The sequence below is a fragment of the Hevea brasiliensis genome, chromosome 4 (assembly GCF_030052815.1).
Source record: "Hevea brasiliensis isolate MT/VB/25A 57/8 chromosome 4, ASM3005281v1, whole genome shotgun sequence".
NCBI lineage: Eukaryota > Viridiplantae > Streptophyta > Magnoliopsida > Malpighiales > Euphorbiaceae > Hevea > Hevea brasiliensis.
In genome coordinates this window covers 68,303,257-68,321,648 of record NC_079496.1, presented here as the reverse complement: position 1 = coordinate 68,321,648, position 18,392 = coordinate 68,303,257, and positions in this window count along the sequence as shown.

Sequence of the window (18,392 nt, the reverse complement as noted above, 5' to 3'; positions counted from 1 at the left end):
ATAATAAACTATAAGTGAGCAACACCTTGCCCATCACATCTCATGTGAGGTTCAATCCTTTACCATGCCCCTAATGCTCAAAATCTCAAGTACATCCATTATTGACTTATCTTGCATCAGTTAAGTTGATCCGATTGAGCCAGTAATTATTCAAATAATTTTAATGTCCTCAGGTACATCCAATATTGGCCACCAAACCATTTACATATTTACAACATCTCATGCTTAACAATTATTTTTAAGAAAATCGCCTAAATTAATTGCATCTTATGTAATTATTTAAAATTTCTTAAAATAATTGCCCATGTTATAATTACTTTAATTATAGCATTTCCAACTTAATCATTTGTTTGGAAGATTTTATGGTCATCCTAATTACTATTAAGGTCTCACTTTGCATATTATCCATTTAGCATGCATATATCATATAATTGCATACATTCCCATGCATCTCATGCATTCATGGATAAGCAGAAAATATGGTATGATCATGGACTTTCTAAGGGATTCAATTCTGAGCCACCAAGAATTGAATCAGGGCATTCCTAGGTATATTTCATTCATTCATTTTACAAGAGTTGTTGAAGGAGTACATAATCAACACTTGATCTTGAATTCCTCCCACTGGTCCCACCAATGCTCTTGACTTCCTTGAACTTCTTACAATCCAATATTACATAGTAATCCTTGGCATACTAAGGCGAATTTACAAGAACTTAAATAAATGAAATTACAACACAAAATTATTTACAACCTTAATAATATATGCCCAAAATAAATTAAAATAAATTAATTAATTTACAATTCCAAAGAAACGTAAAAGAAATAAATCCAATCACATTGGTCTTTTATAGTCCATGATCATCCATCATGCATATCACTATTTAACAATTAAATAAAATATACATACTTAAATTAAATTGAATATCTCATATTCAACTTAAAAATCCAGATTTGAATATGATTCAAACAAATTTAAAAATTCATATTTGAATCACATTCAAATAACCTTAAAAAATTCAGATTTGAATCACATTCAAACAATTTTTAAAAATCAGATTTGAATCACATTCAAACAATTTTTAAAAATTCAGATTTGAATATTATTCAAACAACTTTAAAAAATCAGATTTAAATATGATTCAAACAACTTTAAAAATTCAGATTTGAATCACATTCAAACAACTTTTAAAATTCAGATTTGAATCACATTCAAATAAGTTTTAAAATTCTGATTTGAATCAAAATTTAATTGTGTGATTAAAACTACTAATTAAACACTTTAATTAGTCATAGGATAGGCCTTAGATCATAAAACAATTGCAGAATTAAAAAGCCAAACCTTGCACCACCCATGAAACCCAAACCATGCGCGCCATGTTGGAGTTCATCAAGCATGCCGCCACACAACCATTGGGTGGCGGCACCAAGGGTATCAGCTGCTGATTGTGTTGTTTTCTTTTCATAACAACACTTATATAGGTAGGTCAACACATAAAACCCTTGCCACATGTCACCCTCTGATTGGTTCTAGGTTTAATTGACCCAATCATATTGTGCTAAGTGTTAAACCTATATTTAATCTTAGTTTAAATCATCTTACATGATTAAAAAACATTTGGCAAGCTTATGTGTAGTGCCATGTGTCACCATCTCATGGTGCCACATGTCACCCTATGAAATGACCAAAATGCCCCTGTGTCTTAATTTTGAGTTCTCAACCCAAAATAATTATTTCTCTTCTTCTAATCAATTTATATCAAATATAAATTAATTAATTAATCTCTATTAATTAATTTCTCATTAATTAAATTCATATTTAAACACTTTAAATATAAAATTAACTTATACTATACATCTAATAATCTAGATTTGGTTTCAAGTCATGCTAGGGACTTTGCAATCTAATTGCAAACCAAACCTATTTAATTAATCAATTAAACTCTTTAATTAATTAATTAATTAAATCATATTTAATTAGGTGATAACTTGTGTATGTGTGTGACTTATTAGGCTCATCACTAATTAGCAATGAGATATAATATCAACTCTTAATATCATCAGAACACTTCCTTAACATAAATGATTTCTCTAAATCATTTTATGCACCTCATAGGCCATGGTTAACACCTAGCATAGCATGCCATGGCCAACCAATTAGTAATAAGGTTTACCTTAAATGAACCAATAATTATATGTTACCATGCGCTGGAATCTCTCTGTTACAAAATTTCAACTCAAGCTAGAGTCATGGTTTATGTCAAACTCCATTTGCTATGAATATTATGTTCTTTTTTAATTCCAGTTCTTGATTAAAAAGATTTTCTCATCAGAAACTCTTTTTGAATAAATCTATCTGTCCTGGCTAGGAACTTGAAATATCAAGAACAATTAATGAACAAAGGATTTTATCCCTATTTACTTAGAGGAACAGATTCCATCTTGATCAACACCTACCTCCATATATAACTAGTAGGAGCCAACACATGCCCATATACCCACACACAGTACAAGTATGAAAGCAGTATCAAACTCAAACCACCTATATATAAGATAACTATGCTATCTCAGGTCTAAAGATTATATGCACTGATATGATTTATGACAATGCATTGACAAGAGTAAACTCCATGTGCTTGTCATAAGTGTCACTGGTTCGGCCTACTTATCATGTATAAGTGCCTATCATGTTTGTTATATGGCATGAGACTTACCATTCCTTCTTATTTATATCTCATATAAATAACTTGGGAACAAACATGAATACAATCTTTCTGGATAAGTCATGTCCTTATTGTGAAGTATCCTCGATTGTGAACCTATTTATGATGCTTTGTACTAGAAATACTGTCACTCATATTCTTAACAACTTAAGAATAGAAATTCTAACAAAATATTAATAGACCTTTTCTCTTACACATAAATATATTATGTAAACAGAAAAGTGGAAGTGCCTTTTATTAATAAAAACATGTACAAGATACATACTAAATGATATGCTCTAGGGCATACTACTAACAATTTTTACCATGGAAAACTTAGACATAGAGCTACAATTCTTATGAAAACACCAAAGCCCAGAAATGGCCAGAACCAACTCAAATTGCTTGCCCAAGTTTGGTTACCAAAACTGCCACAACTGAATTTGACCTAAAATTGACCAAATTTTGTACTAAAGATGCAATCAGTCCAGCTTTAGTAAATTGACCATATCTTGGTCTATACAACTCAGAATGACCTGAAATTTTTGCCAAAAGTTCAATAAGACATAGAGCTACAATTTTGCTTCTTTGACCAGAAGCTAAAAACTAAGAGAAATAGGACATTAAGCTAGACTAATCTAGCATACTAAAACTGAAAATTTGACATTTACATATAATAAAGCTTGAAGTAATTTGGCAACAAATGCCAACTTGTGAAAAGGGTAAATTGTACTATATTGGCAGCATATTGAATTACAAATTGTGATATGTTGATATTAGAATCAATTTATCCATGATATCTAAAAAGGTCAATATTTACATTGACTTGTGAATTATATGATAACTAGTAAACTCAAAAAAATGAAGAATTAAATAATTAATTTATAATGTGCCCTAGTTTGCCTAGTTGACTAGTTTGGATAGGTTGGCATGCCAATAGGATTTTGACAGCTATTCTGTAAATGGCTTTATGCCATACTGTGCTTTTACGGCATATTATGATGCACTGTGACTTTAATAGCTTACGGCTATACGTATTATGTTATTATACTCGACTTATCACTGAATTGACTATATGGCTTTTTAGCCACACTGTTTGCACACCGAGAGACACTTTGTGACCGATGGTGTGACGGATCGAGGTACTAGCTACCTAGTGCAAGTATATCCATTTATCCAGTCTGGTCAGTGTATAGGCTACACAGGTAGTTAATTTATGCATTATTAAATTCAAATAGCTAAATTTAGTTTATTGACATACAGTACCACCAAAATTAGCAAAATTAGCAAAAATGAAAGGTTAGCAAATAAAAGTAGAAACAACAACTGCAAAGAATATCGATGTCATAAATTCATAAACAATTCATTTATTTTATTTTAGTGTATATTTCTTTATATTTGCCACGACTAAGCAGAATTACTTAGCGCGTTACTTTTGCTATGCGTAGGTATTGGAGACACAGCTAGGGAGCCCAGCAGACCTATGACTGGGTGAGACATCAGATCTGCACAAGAGTTCAGAGTCATCTGCACTACACTGCATACATAGTAGGACTTAGGATCTTTGTAATGACTATCAGTTGTATTTTGACATTTTGTTATGTAATTTTGTATATTCTAAAACTTTAAGGCTTGTAATAAATTGTACATATTAAACTCCTATGGAGAGTATTTGGATGAATGTAAATTATGATGGATTGTATTTTGAAACTATGAAATAGTTGAGATTTTGAAAATATTATCATATTGAACTATTTTTAACAGGTTTAGAAGGACAGTTTGTCCGAAATACAGACGGCACCTTGCCAGAATTTTATTACCATTTTTGAAACACTGATTTTATTAAAGTATAAAAATAGAACCAGCATGATATGAATTTTACATAAAAGACTTCTTAAAATCAAATTGAGTTCAGGAAATGAGATAATAATGGACTAGGTGCTCCAGCACGCTGTGTAGCACGCCTTGCTCGGCTACACTGTAGACGGGTGAGGCATTTAGTGGTATCAGAGCACAATTTAGGCGTTTCTGGACTTAGATAGTTTGCATATCATGCATTGCATTGTAAGTGTTAAGATAACTCTAATGCAGATCTTTTGATTTTTTATTTTGATCAGAATATGGACTCCACATCGCAGGGAGCGGTCAAGGACGAGGTGGAGTGTCATGCTCCATCTATGACTGAACCAGGAGACAAGAGGGAACCTGCTCCACCAGTACCAGATGCAACAGCCACATTTCGGCAAGTGGCTGAGTTCTTTAGACAAATAGCAGGAGTTATGCCACCACCACCACCTTCACATCAAAAATCTCTTATGGAGAAACTTAGAAAGTTCGGAGCAGTGGATTTTCTGGGCAAAAGGGAAGATGATTCTCTCACAGCTGAAAACTAGTTGGACAGAACTGGAAGAGTCTTGAAACAACTTCATTATACTCCATAGCAGAATTTGAAAGCTGCTGTATCACTACTGCAAGATGATGCATACCAATGGTGGGATACAGTGACTAGTGAGGTGCCACTAGAACAAATAACTTGGGATTTCTTTCTCACTGAGTTCAGAAAGAAGTACGTGGGCAATGTATATCTGGAAGAGAAAAGAAGGGAATTTATTACCCTACACCAGAGATAGCTGACAGTGGCTGAATATGAAAGAGAATTTATCAGACTGAGCCACTAGGGGCGGGAAATAGTCCCTAATGAGATTGAGAGATGCAAGAGATTTGGGGAAGGACTCAATGATAACATTAAAGTAATGATTATAGCCTTGGGGATTATAGAGTTTTCCAATTTAGTGGAAGCCGCATTGAAGGTTGAAAAAGTTAGAATAAATGAGCAGAACAGAAGGGATAGACAGTAGAAAAGAGGTCAGGGTCAGACCAGTACATCTTCTGCCCCTAGTAAGAAATTCATAGGTTCGCCTACTCAGAGTTTCAGTAGAGCACTAAGTCAGGGTCAGTCGCAGAGGCCCAAATCTCAGTTTGCATCGAGGAGAGGCCAGTCCACACCTTCAGTGGCTAGCTCTCTAGGGACAGGGTTCAGGGGACCAGCCCCAACAATATCTATTGCTTACCCACATTGCCAAAAATGACATAAGGGGGAATGTTAGAGGATGATAGGTGCTTGTTTACGGTGTGTGTCTACAGACCACCTAATTTGCGATTGTTCACGCATAACTGCTACATCTACTCCGGTATCAACTGTTAGGCCTGTCCTCAAGGGGTAGAAAGTTGGGTAAGGATGAGGTAGCCGGTACTTCACAAAAACCTGTATCAGAGTCTGTGGAGAGAGCAGAAGGTAGAAAACCAGCCAGAGCCTTTGCTATAAGGGCACAGGAGGAACAGGATGCTCTAGATGTCATCAAGGGTACGTTCCTCCTCTATAATACTTTTGTGCATGCATTAGTGGATCCTGGATCTACTCATTCATATATTTGTATCAAGTTGCCTGTAGAAAAGGGAATACCAGTAGAGGAAAGTGACCAAGACATTCTGGTTACAAATCCGCTAGGCCACAGTGTAGTAGTAAACAATCTATATAAGGGCTGTCCATTGAAGATTCAAGGGAAAGAGTTTTCGGCAGATTTAATCGAACTGCCTTTCCATGAGTTTAATGTGATTTTGGGAATGGACTGGTTATCCCATCATCATGCAATGGTAGATTGTAAATTGAAGAGAATCTCTCTGAAAACTGCTGAGAATGAAGAAATAATAGTTATGGGTGAAAGGACATATTTCTTGTCCAATGTCATCTCAGCTACAGTTGCAAGGAGATGTATGAGAAATGTGAAGCCTATCTAGGACACGTGGTTGACACTAGGCAGGGTAAATTTAACTTGTCTGACATACCCACGGTAAGGGATTTCTTTGAGGTATTTCCTGAGGAATTGCCTAGTATGCCACCAGAAAGGGAAGTTGAATTTGCTATTGAGATTATTCCGGGTACAACTCTAATTTTAATTGCTCCGTATAGGATGACACCTGCTGAATTGAAAGAGTTAAAAGTCCAGCTGCAAGAATTACTAGGCAAGGGGTTCATATACTCCAGTGTGTCACTGTGGAGAGCTCTGGTACTATTTGTAAAGAAGAAAGATGGGACACTGAGGTTTCGACAGTTAAACAAAGTAACAGTGAAGAATAAGTATCCGTTGCCTAGAATTGATGATCTGTTTGATCAGTTAAAGGGAGCTGGTGTGTTTTCTAAGATTGATCTAAGATTAGGGTATCATCAGCTAAGGGTTAGGGATGCAGATGTGCCTAAAACTGCATTCAGAACCATGTATGGGCATTATGAATTCCTGGTGATGCCATTTGGGTTAAGAAACACTCCAGTAGCATTCATGGACCTTATGAACCGTATCTTCCATCCATACTTAGATCGATTCGTAGTGGTCTTCATTGATGACATCCTGGTGTATTCCAAGGATAAAGCAGAACATAATGAGCATTTGAGAATTGTTCTGCAGACTCTAAAAGAGAAGAAACTGTATGCTAAATTATCTAAGTGTGAGTTCTGGTTGAATGAGATTACATTCCTTGGACATGTAGTATCAGCTGAAGGGATTAGAGTGGATCCCAAGAAGATTGAAGCAGTGATGGAATGGAAGCCTCCTAGAAATACAACTGAGATTAGAAGTTTCTTGGGGTTAGCTAGATATTATAGAAGATTTTTAAAGGGATTTTCGCTGATAGCTGCTCCAATGACCAAATTATTACACAAGAATATGAAATTTGACTAGAATGACAAGTGTCAAGCCAGTTTTGAGAGGCTGAAAGCCATGTTGACAGAGGCACCAGTGTTAACACAGCCAGTATCAGGAAAAGACTTCGTGGTCTACAGTGATGCCTCACATAATGAGTTAGGGTGTGTATTCATGCAAGAAGGGAAAGTGGTCGCATATGCTTTCAGGTAGTTAAGGCCACATGAAAAGAATTACCCTACTCATAATTTGGAGTTAGCAGTAATTATCTTCGCATTTAAGATATGGAGGCATTGTGACACCCCTTACCCGTGTACAATATATCCGAGTAAGCAATGTCACACGGTGTACCAGCACACTCTATTTTACCTTAATTAATTTTTATCATAGTTTTGAATATAACTTGTGAAATATAGTTCATTTAAGCCATTTATTGAAATTACAATTTATTTGAGGTTCCGAAAATTTTATAGAAAATCCGGCAGAGTACCGGCTAAAAATGGAGAAAACAGTTCTTCGGAACCTGTGAAAAACACTTCCAATAGCCATGTTCAATCATTCTCAAACTCCAATATCAAAATCTCAACCTTTTTCAATTTCATTTCTCAATCATTCATCTCGTGTGATATCATGTATAATCACAGATAAACATTCACTTTTCCATTCACAAACACAATTTTCATTATTTACATGAAAATCAAAATACATTACATAAGTTTCATTTACATAAAGGAAAATAAAAATCAATTACAAAATACCAAAATGAAGCCTAGTGTCCTACCAATACACTGTAGATGGTGAGGTGACACAGACACTATGCAGAGCTGCAGGATGGACTCACCCGCTTGCGCCCATCGGGCTCATGATCGATTCTCCGGAACCTACGCGTGGCAAAAGCAACGCGCTAAGCAATGATGCTTAGTGGTGCAATAATAAAATAAAAGAAAATAGCAGAAAATAAATATGTATTGAATGTATATGTCTTATTTGTTTTGTATTTATTATATTCATTTATTTCTTTAACTTTGTCCATTTTCATTCATTTGGTTGCCCAAGTAACCTATACTAGACGCATCGGATCGATAACGGGTAACCGCACCGGGTATCTAGTACTCGTGCCGCCACACCATCATCACATATGCATCTCCCAGGCAAATGTAATGCCTAATAAGTCAGATAACAATAGGCACAAGGCCAAATATCAACACAAGGTCATAATGGCTAAAAGCCATAAAATCACAGAATGGCATATTGCCATGTGCAGTACTGCTAACTGAACCCTATTGGCCTGCCACACTATCCAAACCAATCTTGTTAGGTATACTAGGGCATTTGATACTTTTGAATTCTTCAATTTTTGAATTTCAAGTTTTGGTGTCACTATTCACCTCATTGGTCAACAAAAATGTTGACTTTTGGATAGAAAATAGGTACATTGGTTTTAACACTCCCAATGTACCACATTTTGCATTTAAAACTTGTTGGAATTGATCATCATTACCATTTCTAAGCTTAAATCCAAGAGAGCAAAATTTTCAGTTTTTGAACCCTAAATTTACTGTTCCATTAAGCACTGTTACAGTGGGAGTTTGAGGAAATGGTAAACATGAAAGTTGTTCCTTATTTTGTCTAGTTGAATTTCTTTTTTTGAATCACTCCTTTTGGAGTTTTGTAGCTTCAGTTATGGTCCAAAAACCACAGCTGGCCAGATTGCAAAACTGCAGAATTGACCATATCTACAGTGCAGTGAACAGTAACTGCCACTGCCTTGTTGGATAGGTTCTGGTCATAATTTGGGGTAGGTTTCTTCATGAAAGTTGTTTGGCTATCTCTTAAATTTTTGCTGTAAAAATTTCAGGGCAATTGGCCCATTCTACAATGCGTTATGGCCAAATGAACAGTTACTGTTCATTTGGTCATTCTGCAGAATCTGAGTTCAGGGTACCTAGATTGGGGCCAATTTTTGGTCCACTTGCTTTGGTCTTTTGGACATAGTTTCTTCAGCAAAATTGTGCCATTATAAGTCTAGTTTCATGTCCAATTGGCCAAACACCAATTGAACCTACACAGCCAAAGATATGGCAGTCCAAACAGGCTAGATTCACAGCCTCCTTGCTGCTGTCCCTAGGCAGCCTACCATTTCACTTTGCCATGCTATATTTCAGTCCAAATTATGGTCAAATTACCTCAAATGGTCACTAATTGACCATTAGAATGTTCTTGAAAAATTTCATAAGCCAAGTCAAATTTTCACTCCCAAACCCTAGCCCAAATTCAAAGTTCACCCATATTGCCTTAGTTAACTAACTAATCCATCATCCATATATTTACATACTTTAAATATGATCTCTAGTTCACTCCAAGTCCATCAAGACACTCAATCATGTTCCTTCCTTAGGGCTACCGAAATTCATGGTAAACATAAACATAAATTTCATTCATTTGACTTTCAAATTCTTACTCCTTTTTAAGTCTTTAACATGGAAATAAAGAGTTCTAAGTATATATGTGCACTAACCTCTTGTAGGGCAGAATTTTCCCAAGCTTAACTTCACTTTCTTTCTTCTTCTTGGCTGCCAAAAGGTTATGCAAGGTGCAAGGATGAATTTTAGTGAAAGGAATAGGAGGAATTATGGTGAAAGGAGGAGAGAAATGAAGCTTTTTGAAAATGTTAATGGAGGTTTGGGCTAGGCATGGATTTCGGCTGGTTTTGGGGAAGAAGAAGGCAGCTGGTATTTTAATTCCTTTGGCCTTATTTATCTCTTTTTTATTAATTAATTAAATAGTTGTTTAAATGTGATTGGTGGAAGCTTTTAAATGACATCATCATATGTCATAAATGAGCCTTTTATCTCATTTTCTATTCTTTACTTCTCTACTTATTTTCAATTTAATTTTTAGCAATATTTATTCACATTTTATATTATAATAATTATTTACTCAACTGGACAAGTCGGCCAAAAATCACCTCTGAAGGCGAAATGACCAAAATGCCCTCCGTTTGGCTTAACGGGTCAAAATTGTCTGTACCGATTGAAAAAATTTTCTAAATATTTTCTTGGCATTTTAATGCCATAGGAACCTCAATGACCCTTCTCTGAAATCCCAAAAATTATTTTATGAATTTTTCCCTGAGTCTAGGGCTCTTAGTTGCGAGAATCGCAACTTCCCTCTTGGTTACCCATCACTTGGGCACCGGCTCATTTAACTTGGTTGTATTTTATTTCTAAAATTTTTACTAAATTTTTCTTATTAATATTTGAGTTAATTATGGTCCCTCACTTTAATTTAAATTTTTTTTTCGAACGTTCTAACTGTTCGGACCGACACCGGTCACCGGAACAGTAGAATGTACGGAGTTGCTACCGGGAGGGTGTTACAACTCTTCCCTTTTAATTTAAATTTCGTCCTCGAAATTTACCTGATGCAAACAGTTGAGGGAACTGTTGCCTCATCATCTCTTCACTTTCCCAAGTTGTCTCATCGGTGTTGTGGTGCCTCCAAAGTACTTTCACCAGTGGAATCTGCTTATTCCTCAATTCTTTCACTTCCCGCGCCAGGATCCGTAGAGGTTCTTCTTCATATGTCAAATCCGGCTGTATTTCAATTTCTTCCCTGGAGATGACATGTGAAGGATCTGAGCGGTATCTTCTGAGCATGGACACGTGGAACACATTGTGGATCTTGTCCAGCTCTGATGGTAAAGCTAGCCTATAGGCCACTGGACCCACACATTCAATGATTTCATATGGGCCAATGAACCTAGGGCTCAACTTACCTTTTCTTCCAAACCTCAATACCTTCAAACAATTTTTCATAATTTAAACAATAATAGACAAATTATCACAATTCATTTCAATTAAAAAATCAAAAGAAATAACTGTTGTGCACAAACCTCTGATAACTGTCTCTTGGGCCTGACTCAGTGTTTCCTTCCCCTTCCCTAAGTCTTTGCTAACTGAGAAACACAATTTGAAGTGTTTCAGTACTCATTTAAACCGTTTCTAACAATAAGGCTTAATACTTAATTTATTGAATTCTATTATTTCCTTTAGTCAACCTAAAATGTTGACCCTCGATGCAGTCTAGGTGAATTAGGTTTTAATATTACCAATATGTCATATTTAATAGCCTTTTAGTGTTGGTACATGTTACCCATGTGACACCCCTTACCCGTCTACAGTGTAGCCGAGCAAGTTATGCCACTCAGTGTACCAGAGCACCAATTTATGTTTCTATTACAATTTATCCCTTTATAATTCATTTATTTTCAATTTTGATAAATCTGAATTTAACCGCAAATTTTATAGAAAATCCGACAGGGTGCTGACTGTAAATTGGAAAAATAGTTCTTTTGAACCTGTTTAAAAACACTTCCAAAATAATTTCCAAATCCAAACTCCATTATATATATTCAAGTCAATCTCAAAATCTCAATCTCAATCACGATATTATTTTCAAAACTTTTCTGTTCACTTCATCACTTGAAGCATATTCACAAATAATTCTCAACATTTCATTTATCAACATATATAATGGAGAAAATCTCAATAATACGAAATTTCATATATTTACATTAATACATAATTACAAGAGTTTATAGTTACAATCCAAATTAATACAAAATGCCAAAATACAAAATATTCCCAAATCCTATGTCCTACCATATGCACTGCAGGTGTGAGTTGACTCGGGACTCTGGATGCAAATCTGAAGGCTCACCCGGTCTGATGTCTGCTGGGCTCACCAGCTAGGTCTCCAGCACATGCGCGTGGCAAAAGCGACGCGTTAAGCAATTCTGCTTAGTGGTGACAATATAAAATAAAATAAAATGAAATAAAATAAAATAAAACAAAGATGCAGAATGTGTGCTTACAATTTTTGGTAGACTTAACTTCTGATATTATTTGCATTATTATTCAATTAAAATTTTGGTAAGGTTCTTTAACATTGCCCGAGTAACCCATACTAATTGACTGGACTGGATAAATGGGTAAACTGGCACTGGGTACTAAGTACCTCGGACCATCACACCATCGGTCACATTGTGTCTCCCGGTGTGCAACAGAGCAGCTAATAAGCTGTAATAATGATCAGAGTTAAAACCCAAGTATATCAACTCAAATAACATAGCCAAAGGCTATTATTTCACAGAATGGCATGGGAAAGCCATGAAACACAGAATGGCATAAAGCCATATGCGATCGCTAATGTAACCCTATTGGCATGCCAAGCTATCCAAACCAATCTTGTTAAGTATACTAGGGCATTTTACACTTTTGAGTTTTACAATTTTTGAATTTCAAGTTTTGGTGTTACTATTCACTTCATTAGTCAACCAAAATGTTGACTTTTGCATAGACAATAGGTACATTGGTTTTAATACTCCCAACATACCACATTTTGCATTCAAAATTTCTTGGTATTGGTTGCCCATACCATTTCTAAGCTTAATGCTAATTGAGCAGAAATTTCAATTTTCTTGCTTCATTTTTACTGTTCTATTAGTCATTTTTGCAGTGGGAATTTGGCAAAATAATCAACATGAAAGTTGTTCCTTATTTTGTCTAGTTGAATTTCCTTTTTTGACTCACTACATTTGGAGTTTTGTAGCTAAAGTTATTGTCCAAAAACCACAACTGGCCGGATTGAAATTTTTCTGGGCTGACCATATCTACAGTGCAGTGAATATTGACTGGAACTCACTTGTTGTATAGGTTCTGATCATAATTTGGGGTAGGTTTCTTCATAAAAGTTATTGGTCTATATCTTAGCTTGTTTCTGGTAAAATTTCAGATCAATTGGACCTTTCTACATTGAGTTGTGGCTAAATGAACAATCACTGTTCATTTGGTCATTCTGCAGAAACAGACTACAGGTCACCGGGATTTGGGCAAGCTTTTGGTCCACTTGGTTTGGTTTTATGGGCATGATTTCTTCACCAAAGTTGTGCCATTATGTGTCTAGTTTCATGTCCAATTGGCCTTGCACCAATTGAACCTCTACAATTCAAGTTATGGCTGTCCAAACCTACTGGACTCAAGTCCAATTCTGCAAGTCACTCCATTCTGCAGGTCCCTTTCATGGTAGCCACACCAAACCCAATCCCATCACTCAACACACTTCATTTTTGATATAAACAGAACTAAATGGTCACTAATTGACCATTAAAACCTATTTTCATCATCACATGGTCAAAATCCCATTTTTATACCCAAACCCTAACCCTAACTTCTCAAATCATGCATTTAACTTGCATTTCATCAATCCACTTAGTAAATACATGTTGTGGGTAGCCATAATAGTCTTTTAACTTCATTAAACTCAACCCAATCAAACCCTAACCATGGCTGCCCAAAATCTTGGGTTTTGATCCAAATGGTATTCAATAATTTTTCTTTGCAATTCACACTTATTCAAGTCCCTAAACATGTATTCAAAGTAAAAATTTAGGGTTAGGTCACTAACCTTAAAGGAGTGAGCTTTCCAATTTGCTAAAGTTCTTCCTTTCCTTTTCTCTTTGCTCCCAAAAGGATCACTAAGATGATAGAATAATTTTTTGTGTTGGGAAATTTAGGTTTTAATGGATGGAAACCCAAGAAATCAAGCTTGGTAAAGCTTGGTTATGGAGGGCAAAGGGGGAGGCAACGAAGGAGAGAAGAAGAGCAGATGGTGGTTCACGAATTTTGGACTTCTTTTCTTTCTTTTTCTGCCAATTAAGTCTTTTTAAATACCTTGTTGCCATGTGTCAACACTTGATTGGGTTGGAGACTTTTAATGACATCATTATGATGTCATAATTTCAATTTCTTCCATTTTTCCATCCTTTTTTTGTTTAATTAATTTCAATTAAATTTTTAACAACATTTAGTCATATTTTATGTTATATAAATTATTTATTTAACTGAACAAGTTGACCCAAAAATCATCTCTGAAGACGAAATGACCAAAATGTCCTGCGTTTGGCTTAACGGGCCAAAATTGTCTTTACCGATTGAAAATTTTTTCTAAGTATTTTCTTGGCATTCTAATGCCATAAGAACCTCAATAACCCTTCTCTGGAGTCCCAAAAATTATTTTATAATTCTTCCCCTAGGTTTAGGGCTCCTGGTTGCGAGAACCGCAACTTCTCACTAGGTTACCCATCGCTAGGGCACCGGCTCATTTAACTTGGTTGTATTTTATTTTTAAAATTTTTCCTAAATTTTTCTTATTAATATTTGAGTTACTTATGGTTCCTCACTTTAGTTTAAATATTTTTTTTTTCGAACGTTCTAGCTGTCCGAACCAACACTGGTCACCGGAACAGTAGACTGTACGGACTAGCTAAAATGAGGATGTTACAACCCAATTCATTTTCATGTATAGTGCATTTTATTGCAATTTGTTGGATTCCGGTATACTAATTTGACCTAATCGGATGACCTAGTTCCCTCAGTTTTTAGGTTTCAGTCAAAACTACAAACTTATAGGTCTATGTCTTATTGCAGGTGGGATAAAATTTCAGGTCATTATGAGTTGTGTAGACCAAGTTATGGTTAATTTACCAATGCTGGTCAGAATGCATCAAAATGGTCACTTTATGTCATTTTTAGGTCACTTTTGGTTGGGCCAGTTTTTGGACCCGAACTTGTGCAAGCTATTTGGCTTGCTTATGGTCATTTCTGGGCTTTGGTGTCTTCATAAGAATAGTAGATATATGTCTAAAATATTCATGGTAAAAATTTTAGGTCAATTGAATCTGTTTTGAGTGAGTTGTGGCCAAAATATCAATTGCTGCCCAAATGGTCAATTTTCAGGTTTTAAATGTACTAATCCGGATTTGGTCATTTTTCAAGTCACCTTCCAAGTAGAATTTTGGTAAGCTTCCTTCATGAAAGTTGGCACTTTTTGTGCCTAGTTTCACCTTCAATTGGTCTCATACCAATTGGAGCTACACACTTAAGGTTCTAAGCCAAAACATACACTGCCTTGCAACACACTCTTCATCACATACCAAAGGACACATTCAACACTTATCAAGTTACACATCCATGCCAATTCTGGTTTGTACCATAACATAAACACATTTAGCAACTCATTTTTTATCATTTTGGCAGCTTATAACTACACTCAATATGCACATTATAGTCCAAAATTTTCCAAGTCTAATTACGAACAATTTAACCACATAACATGGCTCATTTACATGTCCATACTCAAACCTTTATACACATATACATGCTACCATAACAAGCACCATAATTCAATAATATAATTCCATAAACCAAACCATGAAACAACACATTTTGGTTCACACTTCAAGTTTGCCAAATTGTACATCCCTTTCAATTAATTTCCAAGCTTCTAAAATCAAGTGTACTATCACATACATCTAGTATACATTATCCAATTTATTCCTATCACATAAATACTTACATCAACACTTTAATCTACCATTTACATGCAAGGATAAACTGCTCTTATTGAAGTTCCATGGCTGCCAAAAATGTATCTCTCCCTTAACTCATCAAACTTCAAAAATCCTTCTACAATTCAACTATGCATAACATCCATGCAAGGTTTAATGAAACAATAATAAAAAATACATACTTACCACTTTTGAAATTCTTCAAAACCTCACCAAAACTTGATTTTCTTGCTGCCTATCTACTACCCAAGTTGTGTAGAACAATTTTAGTGAAGGAAAATGCAAGGAAATTGGCTTGGATCATGGGAGAATGGAGCTTGCATGAAGCTTGGGAAAATGCGGCCATGGAGGAACTTCTTTGGGATATTTTCGGCTGGTTTTGGGCAAGGTGAAGAAGATGAATTATTTCTGCCCAAATAAAGGTTAATGGTCCACTTAATGGGGTTAGTGGAGCACTAAGTAAAGATTTAATGTTTCTTTATTCTAAAGTTTTCAAATTCCCATATTTAACTCCTATCTTTTGCTATTTAAACTATGTACCACCAATTTAATTTTTCATGATATTTTCCAAGTGTAATATCATTTATTTTTAATGGAAATTTAGGTCAAAAGACAACTCGGGGTGTCAAATGACCACAATGCCCTTGTTTGGGTTGCATTCCCGATTTTTCGATAACACCAAGTTTTGTCGTTTTCTCGATTTTTCGTTTTTCTTTGTACTAATTAATTAATTTTTTTTTGATATTTCTAATGGTATTTATGCTTCAATAGGTCTTTAATTATGTCATAAAAATATTTTCCAGGGTTCCCCGCGGTCCAGGGCTAGTCAACGGCCCACACCGCAACTTCCTGATGCGGTCACCCATCGCTAGGGTTCTCGGCTCGTTTAACTTGGTTACATTTTATTGCTATTATTTTTCCTTTGTTTTTCTTTTATTTTCTTTTCTTGTATTTCGTTATTTTATGTCTCCTCATCCATATCTAAATGTAGTTCTAGGCATCCTAGCTGTCCGGACAACACTAGTCACCGGAATAGTAGAACGCACTACCGAACATAGGGGTGTTACATTTCTCCCCCACTTAAAAGAAATTTCGTCTCGAAATTTTGCCTGGCATTAGTCTCTGAACAGTTGTGGGTGCTGTCTCCTCATGTCCTCTTCACGTTCCCAAGTAGCTTCCTAGCCTGAATGATGGTTCCACAGCACTTTAACCAAGTGTATCTGTTTATTCCTCAGCTGCTTCACCTCATATGCCAGAATTTCTATGGGTTATTCATCATATGAGAGGTCTGGATTTACCTCAATCTCTTCAACAGGTTGTACATGAGATGAGTTAGATCTGTACCTCCTTAACATGGACACATGAAAGACACTGTGTATCTTTTTCTAGCTCTTGAGGTAATGCCAATCGATATGCCAAAGGACCCACTCTTTCCAAAACCTCATATGGTCCAATGAAACGAGGACTCAGTTTCCCCTTTCTGCCAAATCTCATAATCCTCTTCCAAGGGGAAATGTTGAGGAATACTTTATCACCCACTGCATATTCAATATCTCTTCTCTTCAGATCAACATAGGACTTCTAATGGTTTGATGCAGCCTTGAGTCTATCTCTGATCAATCTGATCTTTTCCTCTGTCTGCTGAACAATTTCTGGCCCAATCATCTTTCTTTCACCTACTTAATCCCAACATAGGGGAGTTCTGCACTTTCTGCCATACAAAGCTTCATATGGAGGCATCCCAATGCTTGATTGGTAGCTGTTGTTATAAGCAAACTCAATCAAAGGCAAGTGTGTATCCCAACTACCTTCAAACTCAATCACACAAGCCCGTAGCATATCCTCCAATATCTGAATTATCCTTTTAGACCGCCATCATGCATGGGTGGAATCTTTGTCTTTGAAGTTCAATCTAGTTCCTAGGGCTCTCTGTAGACTACTCCAGAATCTAGAAGTGAACCTAAGATCTCTGTCAGATACAATTGATACTGGCACTCCATGCAGTTTTACAATCTCATTTATGTATAATCTGGCCAATCTCTCCAAACTATAGTCCATCCGGACTGACAAAAAGTGACCAGACTTGGTCAGTCTATCAACAATAACCCATACTGCATCATTACTATTATGTGTCCTCGGAAGTCCCGTAACAAAATCCATAGTTATCCGTTCCCATTTCCACTCTGGTACTGGTAATGGATGTAACAAACCAAGTGGAACTTGATGTTCTGCCTTTACTTGCTGACAAGTTAGTCATTTGGCAATAAATTCAGCTATATCCCTCTTCATACCCATCCACCAATAATGCTCTTTCAGCCCTCTGTACATTTTAGTTCCACCAGGATACATAGCAAAAGGAGACTCATGTGTTTCCTTCATAATGATCTGTCTCAATTCCACATCACTAGGAATGCACATTCTGCCCTGATGTAGTAGTAAACCATCATTTCTCATAGAAAATTCAGGTTTCTTGCCCTGCTGGACTTCTTTCAGTAGCTTCTGATATTTTTCATCACTCTGAGTAGCCATTTTGATCTGATCAATCAACACTGGCTGTACATGCCATGCAACTACTGTCTGTCG